The sequence below is a fragment of the Triticum aestivum genome, chromosome 6B (assembly GCF_018294505.1).
Source record: "Triticum aestivum cultivar Chinese Spring chromosome 6B, IWGSC CS RefSeq v2.1, whole genome shotgun sequence".
Lineage (NCBI taxonomy): Eukaryota > Viridiplantae > Streptophyta > Magnoliopsida > Poales > Poaceae > Triticum > Triticum aestivum.
In genome coordinates this window covers 236,109,399-236,127,624 of record NC_057810.1, presented here as the reverse complement: position 1 = coordinate 236,127,624, position 18,226 = coordinate 236,109,399, and positions in this window count along the sequence as shown.

The window sequence follows — 18,226 nt, the reverse complement described above, 5'->3', positions numbered from 1 at the left end:
ACCGATCTACCAATCGTAAGGTGCTAGCGCTTCTGAAAGACTATGTCTTGGTCATTCATTTCCCAAACACCATGTAGTGCGAGAAAACCAACGGAGGAGATCGAGTCATGTGGGGAAAAATGCGCAAACCTCTGTAGAGTGTACAAACTAATCATTATTAGTCGTGTCCCCGGTTATGGACATCTTGAGTATCTAGTACTTGGATTATCTTGTGAATCTCATCGCGTTACTTTGATTAATATTGTTGGGTTTGTTTAATGATGATGCTTAATTGGGATTAAGGATGTTGTCAACCATTCTCAATGTTTAACAACCACCATGATAGTTAAATAAAATTTATTCCTTTGCAATAGGGAAAAATTGCCTTGTCGCAAAAACATTATAACCATAGAGCCTCCACCAGCCAAATATGCATGTAGTGATAGCCTTTATTCATCATTGCTCTATGGTGTGAATTTGCCAGTATATTCAATGTACTGACCCTTTGTGGCTGCAACGTCTCATGTTGCAGGATCTTACGACGAGTAAGTGATACGTTAGGGTTACGATTTCTACACTGAACTTTGCTGTTGGTGTTGATGGGAATCCACAACCTTGTTACTTCCTCTATTTGGATTGAGGTAATAGTATTTACGTTACTTTATACATGTGATTTACCTTTGTTATAAATCCTTGAGTACTGTGTGTGTCAGCATACTGATCTAGGGATGACACTTAAGCACAGAGACTTGACGCATTCGGGTCAGGTCGCTACAAAGGAGGTGTCCCTCACCATGAACCAGGCAATCAGACTATAGGGCTTTATCACTCTCACTTAGCCATAGGAATTCGAGTATGTTGGGCGCAGCCCCTAGTGTTCGGAAGGCCGAACTAGGGGCTCTATCAGCGCCTGATCGGAAGACCGATCAGCCACACTTTGCATTTATAATGGCATTATGCGGAATAAATCTTTAAAGATTTTACAACCTCTCGAACAGCTGACCAGCTCTCGCTGTATCATGACAGTCAGTTTTCGGCTTTCTCTACTGAGGTGCTCGTCCGGAAGAACCGGGACACAATCGCAGTAGTTCTCCCAACGCTACCTTAGCCGATGGAGCGGAACATAAGGTACCAAAACATGGGAGCCAGGCAAACCCAACTAATGACCCAAGACATGATTCGGAGCTGATGCATATAGTGCTATAAGTTCGGGGTGCCAAGCGACCGAAAAGGTGGTCGGACTTTATTGCCGTACTATGAAGCCCCTGGCATAATCGGGCATAATACAAGGCGTGGGTGTCGTTTGTGACAAAGAGGCGTCAATGAGAAACGACGGCCGGTAAGTGTTATTTAAGTCTACGCATTGTAGTAAAATGGCATGCCTATGCATATGAGTGTGGTTGATTCTTATGAAAAGAAGTATTTTTGGTGGAACCTGTCGTGGCCGGACTGGAGGAAGCTGTGTGTGGATCTGAGGTGCATCTGGAGTGCCTTATGTGTTCCTGTCTTGTGCGTCCAAGCTGATTCCGCGTCGACAGTCCTGTTCTGCGCCAAAGTTTGTCTGTAAAGACAAATGCTTAAAGGCAGCTGCATATACCATTATGGTTGAACCGCGGGTGCCTGAGCAGAGCCTGGCTGAACCATGCCATAAAGTAGTTTGGATTCCTAAATTGGTGCCCGGGTGTTTGGCTGCCAAATCAAAATTTGATAAACAGGCAAGACTCGCTATTCCAGCGGCGGTATGATTTCCACTCTAAGGGTGGGGTTCAACCTTGCCCATAATTGTGACTATGTCACACGGGACTGGCCTGATGTTGTACCTCGTTGAATCTAGCCAACGTGGTTCGTCCCGGTAGTATGTGGTAATTACTGTATAAGGGGATAATGCTAAAGACTTATTCTTCGGCGTGGTATTTGTTTGGTGATCCGAAGACAACCATTAGTATGGTGGGTCAGTTAAAACTTGGCCTTTGCACCTTGCATCTTTGAGAAGATGTTATTGATAGTTTTATGCCTGTGGGGGCTCGTGTAAAATTGAGCCCCCAAGCTACTGGGTAGATAGTGAGTGCAATAAAAATTGCTATGGCTGGTGTTGTCCGGACGGTCGATGTGATTAGAGACGATCGGCCGTATTTTTGTACTGTGAGGGGATCTTCCTCACCATGTTTGACTGGTCCTTTGTTGTTTGAGACCTCCCTTCAATGTTTCCAGTGCAAGATCGACCATTTTGTTTGGAAGATCCTACATTCTCTATTGATATGCTTGGCCGCCCTTCTGGGGGTACCATGAATTTCACATGGTTGATCGAGTATGCTGCCTGGGCCGAATGGGCCTGAGCTGTTCTTTTTCCGCTGACCGGATTGGGGACCGCTGAATTCAGCACCGGCTTCACTGACTTGACGTTTATGACGATTGCGCGAGGCTCGAGGATGCCTCCTCGTGTTTCCTTCGTATTGTCTTGGACCGTGGTGGTGTGTTGATGTCGGGGTGTGTGCCTTAGGTTCCCCTTCTTAGGTTGAGGTAGCAAATTATGTCGTGTGTGCCCTTTGTCGGGGCGGTCGAGTCCGTATTCCTCGATGGCCAGGACCTTGGTCCATCTGTCCACGAGCAAATCTTGGTCAGCTTTGGGCTGCTGTTGCTTCCTTTGCAGGCTCCTCGCAGTGGCCATGAGCAGTCGCTTGAAGCAAACTTGTTCCACGGGATCCTCAGGCATGCCGAATTCATCATCGCCGAGGCTTACCTCATCTTCGGAGGGGGGCATATAGTTGTTCCTTTCCAAGTATCCGACCATGGCCAGTCCAGCCTTCTTGAAGGCAGGCTGATTAGGGTTGTATTCATCTTTGGCACCATCTGGATTGTTTTCGTCTCCTGAGCCGGTATTGCTGTCGCGGGGCTTGGAGCGGCGTTGACGACGCCCATGCTTAGCTTTCTTCCCTGAGGGGTTATCCTCCATTGCCTCATCGCCATTGGTTTTCTTCGGAGGGTCCACCATATATATATTTTATGAGGAGGTGGCTGTCCACCGCCCCGTGAGAGGTGGTTCCTGTTCTTCTCCTGCATCGTCATCCATACCGTCGATGTCCTCGGAGTCGAAGTCAAGCACGTCGGTTAAATCATCGACCGTGGCAGTGAAGTGGTTGGTGGGTGGGCAACGAATTCCTTCGTCGCCTGCTTCCCACTTGAGCCGGACATAGTTCGGCCAAGAGTCTCCTGACAAAGAGAGAGACTTTAACGAGTTCAGCATGTCACAAAAGGGCGAGTGTTGGAAGATATCCGCAACGGTGAACTCCATTACCGGAGCCCAACCAGGTTCGGCGGGCTCGGGAGCACGCGGACTGGAACCTACAGCCGGATATGAGTCCGGGGGTCTGGTATCACAAGCTTCTTTGGGGGTGAGGCCTGTGTTCGGCTCTACCGCCGATGGGTGTGCGACCTGCAGGGCGGGGTCCATCCACCCATCCTCGGGCAACAAAATCTGCTCCGGATTTAGGTCCGGGGCTCCTGCAGGGGCGATATCCCGAGCATTGTCCGATAGTAGGTCTAAGCCGTGCTCATCGTGATTGTCTGACGCTCCTGGCGCAAGCCCGAACCCGTCAAAGATCAAGTCTCCACGGATATCGGCCGTGTAGTTCAGGTTTCCAAACCTGACCTGGTGGCCAGGGGCATAGCTGTCGATCTACTCCAGATGGCCAAGCGAATTGGCCCGCTGTGCGAAGCCGCCGAACACGAAGATCTGTCCGGGAAGAAAAGTCTTACCCTGGACCGTGTTGTTGTTAATGATTAGAGGAGCCATCAAAGCTTGCAGCGACGACACAGAGGAACTCTCAATGAAAGCACCAATGTCAGTGTCAAAACCGGCGGATCTCGGGTAGGGGGTCCCGATCTGTGCGTCTTAGGCTAATGGTAACAGGAAGCAAGGGACACAATGTTTACCCAGGTTCGGGCCCTCTTGATGGAGGTAAAACCCTACTTCCTGCTTGATTGATATTGATGATACGAGTAGTACAAGAGTTGATCTACCACGAGATCATAGAGGCTAAACCCTAGAAGCTAGCCTATGATGATTATGATTGTGATAGTCCCTCTAAGGACTAAACCCCTCCGGTTTATATAGACACCGGAGAGGGCTAGGGTTTACATGGAGTCGGTTACAAGGAACGAAATATAATATCCGGATCGCCAAGCTTGCCTTCCACGCAAAGGAGAGTCCCATCCGGACACGGGGCGAAGTCTTGAGTCTTGTACCTTCACGTTCCAATAGTCCGGCCAAAGTACATAGTCCGGCTGTCCCGATACCCCCTAATCCAGGACTCCCTCAACGGGGGTATCGGTGGGGCGGCTCCGGGGGGTGTGGACGAAGCGCCTCCGGTGGGGAGTATGAATGAGCCGCTACAGATGCGCGGCGGTTGACGAGAGTACCGGCAAAGCATATCCGGTGCCGTGCACAAGCCCGACACTGAATGGGCTATGGTACAGTGGTGGATGAGCAGTCTACTTGTTTCTAGGGGAGGTGGGAGGGGTATATGCGGCCGCAGAAGCAGACTCGGCGAGGTGGACGCCGCTGGCAGTGAATGGGCTATGGTACGCCGGTGGATGAGCAGTCTAGGGTTTCGAGAGGGGAGGGGAGAAAGGGCGATGAAGTACGGACGGCGTGATGTAAGATGCTCTGGTGCTGTGGAGTTAGTCGTTTTTGCGGGAGGGGGAGAGGAAATGGGGGTGCCATGTAGTGGGGGAAACCGGAAGTTACCAAAGCTGCCTCGACCTATCATGTAGATGAGGGCGGTATTGTAACTGTTGGTCTCCATGCACCAAGGACAAAAGGGGGATTTCGCATGCTAAAGACTATGGTGGCGGAAATTTTAGAAGGAGGCAGGAGATTTTGCCGCCCGCGGGATCATTCGTATCGAGTTTCAACTAATTTTGGACCGTGCTAGCGGGAAGGTCATGCTAGACTGTGTACACGGGGCGCACGTCAGCAGTTAATAACTGGTGTGAAGTCCACCCCAGAAAAAAAGAAAATAACTCGGGATGATGCGCTGATAACTTGGACGTTCACACGGGCGCGGCCAATCATACGGGTGTAGTGGTGCTTTCACAAAAAAGGGATCAAACGCTTAGCCTATGTATTTCTCGTGTAAATAGATAATTTAGTGCCATTGGTTATTTACTTTAAACATAATGCATTGACGTGTTAGTGTAGAGGCGCAGAAAAAGAAATGGATATTGTATTTAGCTACTTAAAAGTGTTACCTCATATGATTACATAGCCTCCATTTCATAAATTGCGTACCCGTTGAATTCATATATGAATATTACATATATTACTTCAAAATAGAAACTTAAATCATCCAAGACTAATGAATTTGAATGCAAGATTAACAATGGTGCATGTACATGATAGCTACATTGGTTGTTTGAAGAAACATCACTGTAACTTTGGCATGCACAACTGAAAAGGTTTATTTAAATAGAAAAAATGTGATATGTGAGTGTCTAATCTTTATAGCATTGAATCGATATTGTACCTTTGGCCACGATACGAAGTAGATATTGACTTATGTTCAAGCGATGCACGTCCATGATCGCTAGATAGTGATACGTGAATGAATTGTGCAATCTCTCTCACACGCATACATATCTCATTTCGCTGTGGGCATCAGAATCACACACGCACACTTCGTGTATTTCTCTCCCTCCGTTAGGGTTAAATTCGTCTTTCTACCCCGTCCTACAAGTCTATCACACAGAAACACACACGCTCTCTATGTCTAACATGCCCACCCATTTAATTCCGCCCACCCACAACCACTAATGTCTCAAAGTATAATAATGTCTCTCACACATATGCTATCTACCTATCCCTTAATATAGCTTGATATCTGTCACACAAACTCCTTCTCCCTACTAGCAAGATGCCCATGCATTGCACGGAACATCAAGATGCATTTGTATGAGAAGTTTATCTTGTGGGAGAAAAGGATGAACGAGGGAATGCCTTATTTGCAAATGCGGAGAGGGGTGTGGGTATCTTTTTGAAATTGCCATATGTTCCTTCATGTCCGTTGGATATAAATCGGATGGACTATATTGCAGGATGGCAGGAACACCATCATCACCAACTCTGTTTTTTTATAAGAGTAGAGATATGTGAGTGTCACTGCCCCCCCCCCCCCACACACACACACCCACACTTCCCAACACCGAAGGAGTAGGGTGACACCTCGATCTTGATACTAATCTATCGACTGGCTTCTCTCTCAAACATACACACACACACACTACACGGCACCGAAGGAGTAGGGTGACACCTCGATCTTGATACTAATCTATCGACTAGATTCTCTCTCAGACACACACACACACTACCCGGCACTGAAGGAGTAGGGTGGCACATCGATCTTGATAATAATCTACCTACTCCTCTTTCAAACACACACACACACTCGCTAGTTGTGCCTTTGTGCCTACCGCGCACACTCTAGATACGTCTTTCTCTCCCTCCCTCCCTCCCCCCCAACAATGACAGCAGAAGGGTGACAACTCGATCTGATCATAATCTGTCAATTGGTTTCTCTCTCAAACATTGTGTCTCGGTGCCTCGCTCGGTAGCCCCCTCGATATGTAGACTTCTCGCGCACGCACAACTGTAGTGATGATGACGCTGAACCTAGTGTGGCTTGTTTTTACCGGCCTCATGTGATAGTTTTCACCCTATTTTCTGTAAATTAACAAGGCAACCTTTTCTTTGTTACTACTAGTGAATCTGAAATCATTCGGGGTAGACATAAAATATATCACTTCAACCCAATTATCGCAGCAACTATTTTAAAAGAAATTAGCTAGCTGCCCGTGCGTTGCACGGAACATCAAGATGCATTTGTATGAGTAGTTTATCTTGTGAGAGAAAAGGCTGAACGAGGGAAGGCGTTATTTGCGAACATGGAGAGACGTGTGGGTATATTTTTGCAAAATTGCCATAGTTTCTTTCCTATCTGTTAGATATAAATCCGACGGCCTATATTGCAGGATGGCACGCACACCATCATCACCAACTTTGTTTTCTACTCCCTCCGTCCGAAAATACTTGTCATCAAAATGGATAAAAAGAGATGTATCTAAAACTAAAATACGTCTACATACATTTCCTTTTATCCATTTTGATGACAAGTATTTCTGGACGGAGGGAGTATTTGTCTTTTTAGAGATTTCAACAAGTGACTATGACCGGACCTTACCAACATACTGAAAATAGTAGTCGATCCGCCTAGACGCACAGTTCGGGACCCCCTACCCGAGATCCGCCGGTTTTGACCCCGAAATTGGTGCTTTCATTGAGAGTTCCTCTATGTAGTAATCTTTAGGCCCGATGGCTCCTCCGATCATCAACAACGATGCGGTCCAGGGTGAGGTTTTTCTCCCCGGACAGATCTTCGTATTCGGCGGTTTTGCACTGCGGGCCAATTCGCTTGGCCATCTGGAGCAGATTCAAAGCTACGCCCTGGCCATTAGGTCAGATTTGGAAGTTTGAACTATACGGCTGACGTCCGCGGAGGTTTGATCTTCGACGGGTTCGAGCCACAGCCCAGTGCCGCACTGTCACGATGTGCATGATCTAGCTCTGCTGCCGGACAGTGCCCTGGAGGCCGCACAAGTGTCCGCTCCGACCCTTAGCTCGGAGCCGACTGCGTCGATCGAGGATGGGTGGCTGGACACCGCCTCGGGGGCTGCTATCTTGTCACGATCGTTTTTTAATAAAAGCTTATTGAGCAACCGTCCTTTATATAGACCAGTATAGGAAAATCCTCCTTACTGGTAGACAAATCCTTGATACAGAAATCCAGTAGCATTAAATATTATACAGGGTTGAGCTGAGGTTACAAGCACGCCAATATTTTACATAAGGGCGGATATAACACAAGGGTATGGTGGCATACTACTGGCTCGATAAAAAAAATGGTGGTGGATATGTCACAGTGGAGTGGATGACAAGACTCCTAATCTTGCAGCTCATCGAGCGTCGAAGTGAGGCTCGATGAATTTATTCGGGTAGCGGAAGCGGATATAATACAAGTGACCAAATCCAGGATCGCACAGGACTGACTGGGACTCCTCTAGGCGTCGGACTCGCTATCGTACTCTTCATCCATGAGATCGCCTTTGTCAACATCTGGCCAAATCAACAAGCCAGGTGGGTACTTTGAATGTACTTGCAAGACAGTTCGGACATAAGATATAACAAATGCAAACACGATGCACCATGAGCAGTTAGAAATGCACACTCAAATAATATATTTGCACGGCATGAAGCATAAAAAGGAGGTCAGGGGGTAATCCTCCCAAAATCCCATAAAATAACTGAAAACCGATCTGGTGTCTGAAGCGACGCCTCGAAAGGTAAAATAAATAATTTAACATGCCGAAGTCGGGCGTCTGGGAGACACCACATAAAGGGCTTATATCGAAAAGTAAATGATAGTGCGTGCCACAGTCGGACATCTATGCGACATCTCGAAAAGGGCTTATAATGAAAGTAAATAAAAACGATGCCACAGTCGGACGTCTGAGCGAAATCTTGAAGAGGGCTTATAATGAAAATAAATAACAGAGATGCCACAGTCGGACGTATGAGCGACATCACATAAAGGGCTTACATTAAAAATAAACATCAAGAGTGCCACAGTCAGACGTATGAGCGACATCACAGAAAGGGCTTATATTGAAAGTAAATAGAAAGCATGCCACAGTCGGACGTTTGAGCGACATCATAGAAAGGGCTTATGTTTCATCATTTATATTCAATAGATTCATGAAGATATATCACTCAAAGGAAATACTCAGCACATGGTAATAAACGGGTTAGTCCAACCACAGGATTAAACCATTAACCGGACGAAACACTCATGTTTGTTCACCGGAGTTTTGACACTGAGACTGATACTGACAAAGATAGGTTGAACACAGTCGTTGATCAAGATATGATTACTTGAATGATTTTGACTCACGGAGTTTGTACTATTTAACCACAGCCAACGGATTTCAGTAGTCACGAAGGACTAGTTCCGTTTATGGTATTTCAGTAGAAACACATCTAACCAGTACACACCCATTTCCACCTCACGATGCCAGGAATCACCCTAGGCAACGTTCAAGAAAAACTTTGAGACGGGGAGGCTACACCCTCGAATAGCATGGGATCAAATTTTTATACGCGCGCTCTAAGGGGTGCCCCCCTCTCGGTCCCAACCGGAAACACCCATGCCCCCTGACCGGATGACTAGCTTTAATCTAGGGCCATGGAACCCTCATCACGGCCTCTCTATTTGATGTGTACGAGGAAAGTGGTTTGCAACTTACTAAACCATATTCTTTACAGAAAACATGTGGTAGCACAAAAAGGAAACGGATGGTAACGTGACTTGATTCACGTTGACACTGGAGTTAAACGGTTTGGAACAAGAGTGGCATTCTTCAACACTGCCATCTTACCACCTCTCATGTCACCACATGATCATGTAAACTCACATCAAAAAGCATATAGAGTTTCAAAGCTCACTTGCATCAACTTTGCATGCAATATAACACTTACTGCCACATATATGAACATGCCATAAGCTAGCTACTCAAAGCAAACATGCAAAACACTCATCATATCAAAGGTTCAAACATGCTTGCCTGGTTCGGAGTAGTCGGAGTCTAGCTCTGTGAAGCTCGCGGTTCCGTCACCTCCTCCGGTATCTACGGTATAAAGAAAAATACGTTCTAATGTAAATACCGTGTGCGCACAAAAAGTGCTCCAAATATTTTCCAAATAAATATGATAAAAAACTAGACAAAAAAAATAAAGGTGACAGAAAAAGAATCAATCAAAAATCATTTTCTGTTTAAAAGATATTAAAGTTTTAGCCCAGGGACTTATCTGTAATGAAATAGAAACTTTCCAGGGGGCTAAACAGAAAAAAGCCAGAAAAACGCTTCAGACCGAAAGCGTATTTTGCCCGAAGGCGCTTTCCAGAGAAAACGGTTCGAATAGAAATGAGAGGCTGACGAGGGGGTGCCACTCGTCAAGTTTGAAAATTGGAGGGAGAAACAGAGCGCGCCGGCGCCCGAAGGCTGCGGTGGTCGCCGGCGGAGATCCACGACGAGTTAGGAAGAGTGGGTGGTACCTACAGGTTCCTTGAGTTCTTCCGCACCTGAGGGTGGTGGAGTTGGTCGTTGGCGAGCACCACGTCGACGGCGGCCTCTACTCCGGCGGACGGTGGTTCGGGCGTTGCCGGATCTCGTCGAGGAGAGCTATGGAGGTGGAATTGAAGCTTGGGTTAGAGCACTGGGTGCACCAGAGGGCTACTTATGAGGTTTGGGAGGCGGGGGTGGCCTCACCTGAGTGGATCGAGCTAAAGCCCGAGGCGGAATGGGGCGGCCGGACACGGAGAAGGAGACCTCCTCGGGGTCCTCCTAGTGCCTTGGCGGGGTTCTGGTGAGGTGGAGGGAGTAGTGCTGGTCGAAGGCGAGCTCGGGATGGCTATTTATAGCCGGCCCGAGGTGGTTCCCGTGAACGGGATAACTCCGGTGGCGATTATGGTGATGTAGTGGCCAGACGGGTGGTTTAGGTGGCTGGGCATCAACGTGGAGATCCACTGGTTTCATCCAAACCTTAAACTAAGTTGAATTAGGCTTGTTCTGCGGTTTCAACGAAACGGCGCCTCGCGGGCCTGTCGGCGGCAGAGAGCGCGCCCTGTGCTAGCCGGGCCACAGCGACGAGGCTGCGGCGTGCGCTGGCAAGTAGACGGCCACGCGGAGGCCTCGGGTGCTTTGGGTGGTGCTGGACGGCGCAGAAAGTTGGCGCTGGCTCCCGCTGGTCGCCACGGGTGGCTCTACCACCACAGAAGCTGCCGGCATCGGCGAGGCACGCCGCCACAGACACCTGCATCCATCCAAGAGAGCGTGCGGCGCTCTGGATAAGAAGGAGAAGCAGTGCGCAAGGTGCCAGGGCGTGCACTAGCGAGATCGACTCCAAGACTCTGAAGAAAATGACACTGATTGTCGACTGAAACACTGAATTTCTGAACATGAACAATAACAGTGCAAGCAAGGTGTTCCATGAAATGATTTTGGCATGTGGGGAATTTATCTGGAGCTGATCTTTGGTGAGGTGGCTTCTCAATGCACCTGGGGGCTGCCAGATTTTTGGTAGAATTTTTGGAGAAGAGAAAATATGAATTTCGCCAAAAATGATGAATCTAGTCCAAACATGCAGTGAGTGAAACTTGAAAAATTTGAATTGTGGAAGAGTGGATCTTGATGGATCTAGGTTGGGGGTGCTAAGGACTAGCCAAAGGAGTTGGTTTGAGATCAAAACTCAAAAGGGATTTGGTACTTCCTTTGTAAACCACCTAGGTCCAAAAATAAAAACAGAAATAGTTTTGGGTAAAATAAATGGAGTAAAAATCAAAAATGAGTTGAACTTGCTGGGATTTGTTACTTGGCTTGACCCAAAGTGGAAGGAGGTGCTTTGGGGAAATTTTTTAATATGAGACATGGTGAAAGGGCATGGTTTGAATAAAAAGGAATAAACCAAAACTTTAAGGATTTCCTTTTAAATGAAAAACTCTCCAAAAATAATTTATGGTGAGTCAACACCAGTGAAGAACCTTCCAAGTCAAACATCAAGGTTGAGGATAACCCCAAAAAGATTTTGTCATAAGAGGAAAAATATTTGAGAGGGAGAGTCTTTTTAAAAGATTTTAAATAGCCTCCTTCAAATCAAACAAGGAATTTTGATGAAAACCAAATGAAATTTTTTGGAGTGTCACATATCTCTACGGCGATTGAGCCAAACACCAACCCTGTCCTTTGCGAAGCTCGTGACTCCAAGGTTCTGGACTCCTCTTCGGAGTCCGAACCTCCCGCGCCCCTGCCAATCGAATCCGATTGGGCGCCGGTCATGGAGTTCACCACCGTGGACATCTTTCAGCACTCGCCCTTTGGCGACATCCTGAACTCACTAAAGTCTCTCTCTTTATCAGGAGAGCCTTGGCCGGACTATGGTCAGGAAGGTTGGGTGGCGTACGACGAAGAAATTCAAAACCCACCCACCACCCACTTCGTAGCCACTGTCGATGATTTAACCGACATGCTCGACTTCGACTCCGAAGACATCGACGGTATGGACGATGATGCAGGAGACGACCAAGAACCAACGCCTACAGGGCACTGGAAGGCCACCTCGTCATACGACATTTACATGGTGGACATCCCAAAAGATGGGAATGGCGATGGAACAACGGAGGATGACCCCTCCAAAAGACAGCCTAAGCACCGGCGTCAGCGCGCCGCTCTAAATCCCGCCACAGCAAAAACCGGTGATTCTGGCACGAGAGACAATAACACCCCGGACAGTGCCGAAGACAACTCCCTCCAGCAGGATTCAGTGCGGGAGGATGGAGAAGCCAGCCCTCATGAGAGAGCGGCAGGCAGAGAGGTAGAGGATGATAATTACATGCCTCCCTCTGAAGACGAGGCAAGCCTCGACGACGACGAATTTGTCGTGCCTGAGGATCCCGTCTAACAAGAGCGTTTCAAACGCAGGCTTATGGCCACGGCAAGCAGCCTCAAGAAAAAGCAGCAACAGCTTAGAGCTGACCAAGACTTGCTAGCCGACAGATGGACAGAAGTCCTTGCGGCTGAAGAGTATGAACTAGAACGCCCCTCCAAGAGCTACCCAAAACGCAGGCTGCTACACCGATTAGAGGAGGAAGCACCTAAACCTACATCACCAGCGCATGATACGGCTGACCGGTCACCTCGTGGCCGCGACAGAGAGGCCTTCCGGCCCTCCACTCAAGCCGCACCCTGGCGCCGCTCAAAAAATACCAAGGCATGGGAAAATGTGCCAGACCTGCGGGATATATTGGAGGACAAGGCAAGGCAAATAACAAGATCGATCTACGGATCACGTGGGCGCCCCACGACACGTGATGATAACCGTCACGCTGGATATGGCAATTCCGGCCGGGCTGAACACAGAGACAAAGCTCATTTGAGATGCGTCATGATATAGCCCAATACAGAGGCGCCGCACACCCACTATGCTTCACAGACGAAGTGATGGATCATCAAATCCCTGAGGGTTTCAAACCCGTAAACATTGAATCATACGATGGCACAACAGATCATGCGGTCTGGATCGAGCACTATCTCCTTCATATCCACATGGCCCACTGTGATGATCTACACGCCATCAAATACCTCCCACTCAAGCTTAAAGGACCAGCTCGGCATTGGCTTAACAGCTTGCCAGCGGAGTCAATTGGTTGTTGGGAAGACATGGAAGCCACATTCCTCGACAACTTCCAGGGAACCTATGTGCGACCACCAGACGCTGATGACCTAAGCCACATAATTCAGCAGCCAGAGGAATCGGCCAGACAATTTTGGACACAATTCCTAACCAAGAAAAATCAAATCGTCGACTGTCCGGATGCAGAGGCCCTTGCAGCCTTCAAACATAACATCCGCGACGAGTGGCTTGCCCGGCACCTAGGACAGGAAAAGTCGATATCCATGGCAGACCTCACAACACTCATGACCCGCTTCTGCGCGGGAGAGGATAGCTGGCTAGCTCGTAGTAACAATATGACCAAGAGCCCTGGTAATTCGGATACCAAGGACAACAACGGCACGTCACGTCGCAACAAGCACAAGTGCCGCATTAATGGCGACAATACTGAGGATACGGCAGTCAATGCTGGACTCAGAGGCTCTAAACCCGGTCAGCGGAAAAATCCATTCAAAAGAAATACTCCGGGCCCATCCAATTTGGACCAAATACTCGATCGCTCGTGCCAGATACACGGCACCCCCGAAAAGCCAGCCAATCACACCAACAGGGATTGTTGGGTGTTCAAGCAGGCAGGCAAGTTAAATGCCATAAACAATGACAAGGGGCTGCATAGCGACGATGAGGAGGAGCCACGGCTGCCAAACAATAGAGGAGAGAAGGGCTTCCCCCCACAAGTGCGGACGATGAACATGATATACGCAACCCACATACCCAAAAGGGAGCGGAAGCGTGCACTAAGGGACGTATATGCGATGGAGCCAGTCGCCCCAAAGTTCAATCCGTGGTCCTCCTGCCTGATCACTTTTGATCGAAGGGACCACCCCACTAGCATCCGCCATGGTGGATTCGCCGCATTGGTTCTAGACCCAATCGTTGATGGATTTCACCTCACTAGAGTCCTGATGGACGGTGGCAGCAGCCTAAACCTGCTTTATCAGGATACAGTGCGCAAGATGGGCATAGACCCCTCAAGGATTAAACCCACAAAGACAACCTTCAAAGGCGTCATACCAGGTGTAGAGGCCAACTGCACAGGCTCAGTTACACTTGAAGTGGTCTTCGAATCGCCGGATAACTTCCAAAGCGAGGAATTAATCTTCGACATAGTCCCGTTCCGCAGCGGCTACCACGCACTGCTCGGACGAATCACATTTGGAAAGTTAAATGCGGTGCCGCACTATGCATACCTCAAGCTCAAGATGCCAGGCCCTCGAGGAGTCATTACGGTCAACGGAAACACCGAATGCTCTCTCCGAACGGAGGAGCATACGGCGGCTCTCGCGGCGGAAGTACAAAACAGCCTCTTAAGGCAATTCTCGAGTCCGGCTATTAAACGTCCGGACACCGTCAAGCGCGCCTGGAGTAACCTACAACAAGACCGCCTGGCACGTTCCGAGCACGCGTAGCAATGCGGCCCCAACCCCCGCCCTCGCAAAATTGCGAAACCAGTACTACGCGTACATAATTATGCTCTGGAAATACCATGGGCATAGGGGAGGGGCACGACCACGGCAGGCCCATAATGCGGCTCAACCGCACCAGGGGCTCCCAATTGTGTCATTCTTCTTTTTTCTCTTACTTTCAGGACTCCTTTCTCAAGAAGCCCTGTCCGGCAGTAGAATCGCCGAACACATGATGCAACAGGCAGGGAAGCAGAAAGCTACGTCGAGTGTCCAGGTGGTCTCTATAACGAGCAGTATACTTGTTTTACATATCATCACGTAGCTCGCTCCTGGAGGGAGACATGTCAACTAGTCCCGTCCCTTGCTTATCGCACTATTTGTATCGTTCTGCTTTTACCGTAGCTTTTTTGAATAAACAATGCATAGCTTTTGCCTACTATTGCATTCCTTTTTTTATTTTATCTATACATGTTCACTTATGACATGTTGCACCCGTACGCTTTGGTACAACCAAATATGGGCTTAAGTACCCCAAAATATGGTGTGATAAGTCCGAACACTTTCACAAGTGCGGCACTCCGAACTTATAGCATTAGATGCATCGACTCCGAATCATGTCTTGGGTCAATAGTTGGGTTTGCCCGGCTCCCATGTTTTGGTACCTTACGTTCCGTTATATCGGCTAAGGTAGCACTGGGAGAACCACTGCGATTGTGCCCCGGTTGAGCTGGGTTAAGCACCTCAGTCGAGAAAGCTAAAACTGACCGTCATGATAGGGCGAGAGCTGGTCGCTGTTCGAGAGGTTTTTCGAGTCCCTAAAGACTTATGCTGCTTAGAGCGAGGAGTCGGCTTTGTCCAGCCCAGGCGTGGATAGCGCCCCGAACTCGGTCTTCCGAATACTAGGGGCTTCGCCGAAATTTAAAATTATAGAATTCTATGGCTAAGTGAGAGTGTTCAAGCATTATAGTCCGGTTGCCTTGTTCGTTGCGTTGAGCGCCTCCCTCGAAGGACCCAAGAATGGGAAAAAGAGCGCTCAAGTTTATCCCGAACACCCTAGCACTCGTGGCATGGGGGCAGAAGCCGACGACTCGCCAACTCTCAAATTTAATAAACGGCCGCATAGAAGGTAATATTTTAAATTCACAAGCGTTTCTTAGCGCATATGAACAAGTTTTCAAGCGTACAGGATAACAAATGCGAGTTTACTCAAAGATTACATCTTTGGAGCATTCACCCGCTATAAGGCGGGCACCCTTCAGGATACCCGCATAGTACATCTCGGGCTTGCGATACTCCCTACCCGGTGGTGGAGCGTCCTTCACAAGCTTCTCAGCGTCCATCTTGCCCCAGTGCACTTTAGCACGGGCAAGGGCCCTACGGGCACCTTCGATACAGACGGAGTGCTTCATGACTTCAATCCATGGACAGGCGTCCATCAACCGCCTCACCAGCCCGAAGTAGCTCCCAGGCATGGCCTCCTTCGGCCACAGCCGAACTATGAGGCCCTTCATGGCCTGTTCGGCCACCTTATGGAGCTCGACCAGCTGCTTCAATTGGTCGCTCAGGGGCACCGGGTGTTCGGCCTCAGCATACTGAGACCAGAACACCTTTGTAAGGGCATATTTATCCCTTAAGTGTTTGGTGATTGATGACAATGCTTTTGCGGACTAATCGTGTGCCTTGAGTCTCTCAGATACTTCATCACTAGGCACAAGACGATTCGCTGCCCCTCGGAGACTATTGAAGTCGGCATTGTTCTACGTTTCTCTTTGGTGGAGTTGAGTCCTAGGAGAGCCGTACTATTAAGAGGGGGTCCGCGTCAGAAAGGTTTGGGTGGAATCAACACGTACACTTGTCCCTCCTTTCCCTGCACTTTGGAGCTGCCATCCGTTATCTTGGGTATGCGAAAACCTGGCGACTACTGATGTACTTGCGGTAGTACCGCAGGTACAAGTGGTAGTACCGCTGGGTGTCACGGTAGTACCGCCCCTCTGGAGCGGTAGTACCACGGTACCCGGGCCTTGTGCTGCTCCGGTGCGGTAGTAGGGGCGGATGTAATTTTTTTACATCCGCGCCCACCACAGTAGTACCACTCGGCCAGAGCGGTAGTACCGCGGGGGCTCACGATAGTACCGCTCCCTTGGAGTCATAGTACCGTGGTCCTTCGACCTAGTACCGCAGTGTCACGGTAGTAGGCGCGGATGTCATTTTTTACATCCGCGCCTACCACAGTAGTACCGCGCCTTGTGAGCGGTAGTACCGCGTCGGGTTTTTGCATCACCCCAGTTTCAGCGGAAGTAGGCACGGATGTAACTTATTTCATCCGCGCCCTTCCTAGGCCGTGACTCTCCTGCCTTGTGGTAGTACCGCAAGGGGGAGCGGTAGTACCGCGCCAGCAGTAGTACTGCCCCTTATACAGGCTAGTTCCGGCCTGTGCTGCTGCCGCGGTAGTACTGTGATCGCCCACGGTAGTACCGCGCAGCCTCGCGGTATTACCGCTTCCTTGGAGCGGTAGTACCGTGCGTCTATATAAGGGGGGTCTTCTACCTCTAGTTGACTACCTCTTCCACCTCTAAGCTCCATTGTTGCTCCAAGCTCCATTTTCGCTCGATCTCTCTCCCTAGCCAATCAAACTTGTTGATTTGCTCGGGATTGGGTGACAAGGGCCCGATCTACACTTCCACCACAGGATATTTGATTCCCCCACTTATCCCTTGCGGATCTTGTTACTCTTGGGTGTTGAGCACCCTAGACGGTTGAGGTCACCTCGAAGCCATACTCCATTGTGGTGAAGCTTCATGGTGTTGTTATTGTTGGGAGCCTCCGATTGTTGTGGAGATTGCCCCAACCTTGCTTGTAAAGGTTCGGTCGCCGCCTTCAAGGGCACCAATAGTGGAATCACGACATCTCGCATCGTGTGAGGGCGTGAGGAGAATACGGTGGCCCTAGTGGCTTCTTGGGGAGCATTGTGCCTCCACACCGCTCTAACGGAGACGTACTTCCCTTTAAAAGGAAGGAACTTCGGTAACACATCCTCGTCTACACCGGCTCCACTCTTGGTTATTTCGTGCCTTTACTTTTGCAAGCTTACTTGTTGTTACATCTCTTGCTTGCTTGTGTGCTAGTTGTTCTTGCATCATATAGGTCGCTCACCTAGTTGCACATCTAGACAACCTATTTTGTTGCAAAGTTTAATTTGGTAAGGAAAAGCTTAAAAATTGTTAGTTGCCTATTCACCCCCCCTCTAGTCAACCATATCGATCCTTTCAATTGGTATCAGAGCCTCGTCTCTTTATTATGGACTTTGCCGTCCTAAGAGTATGGTTGACACCAACGACGGTGCGGAGGAACTCTCCGGTGTGAATCCCATCTCGTCTTCGGCCGAAGGGGGAACCTCGGTCTCTCATGAGGAATTCAATGTGGCTTTAGACACATTGAAAACCTCCATAACGGCCGAGGTTAAAAGCATGTTTAATGAATTCCTAGAAGGACTTAAACAATCTAC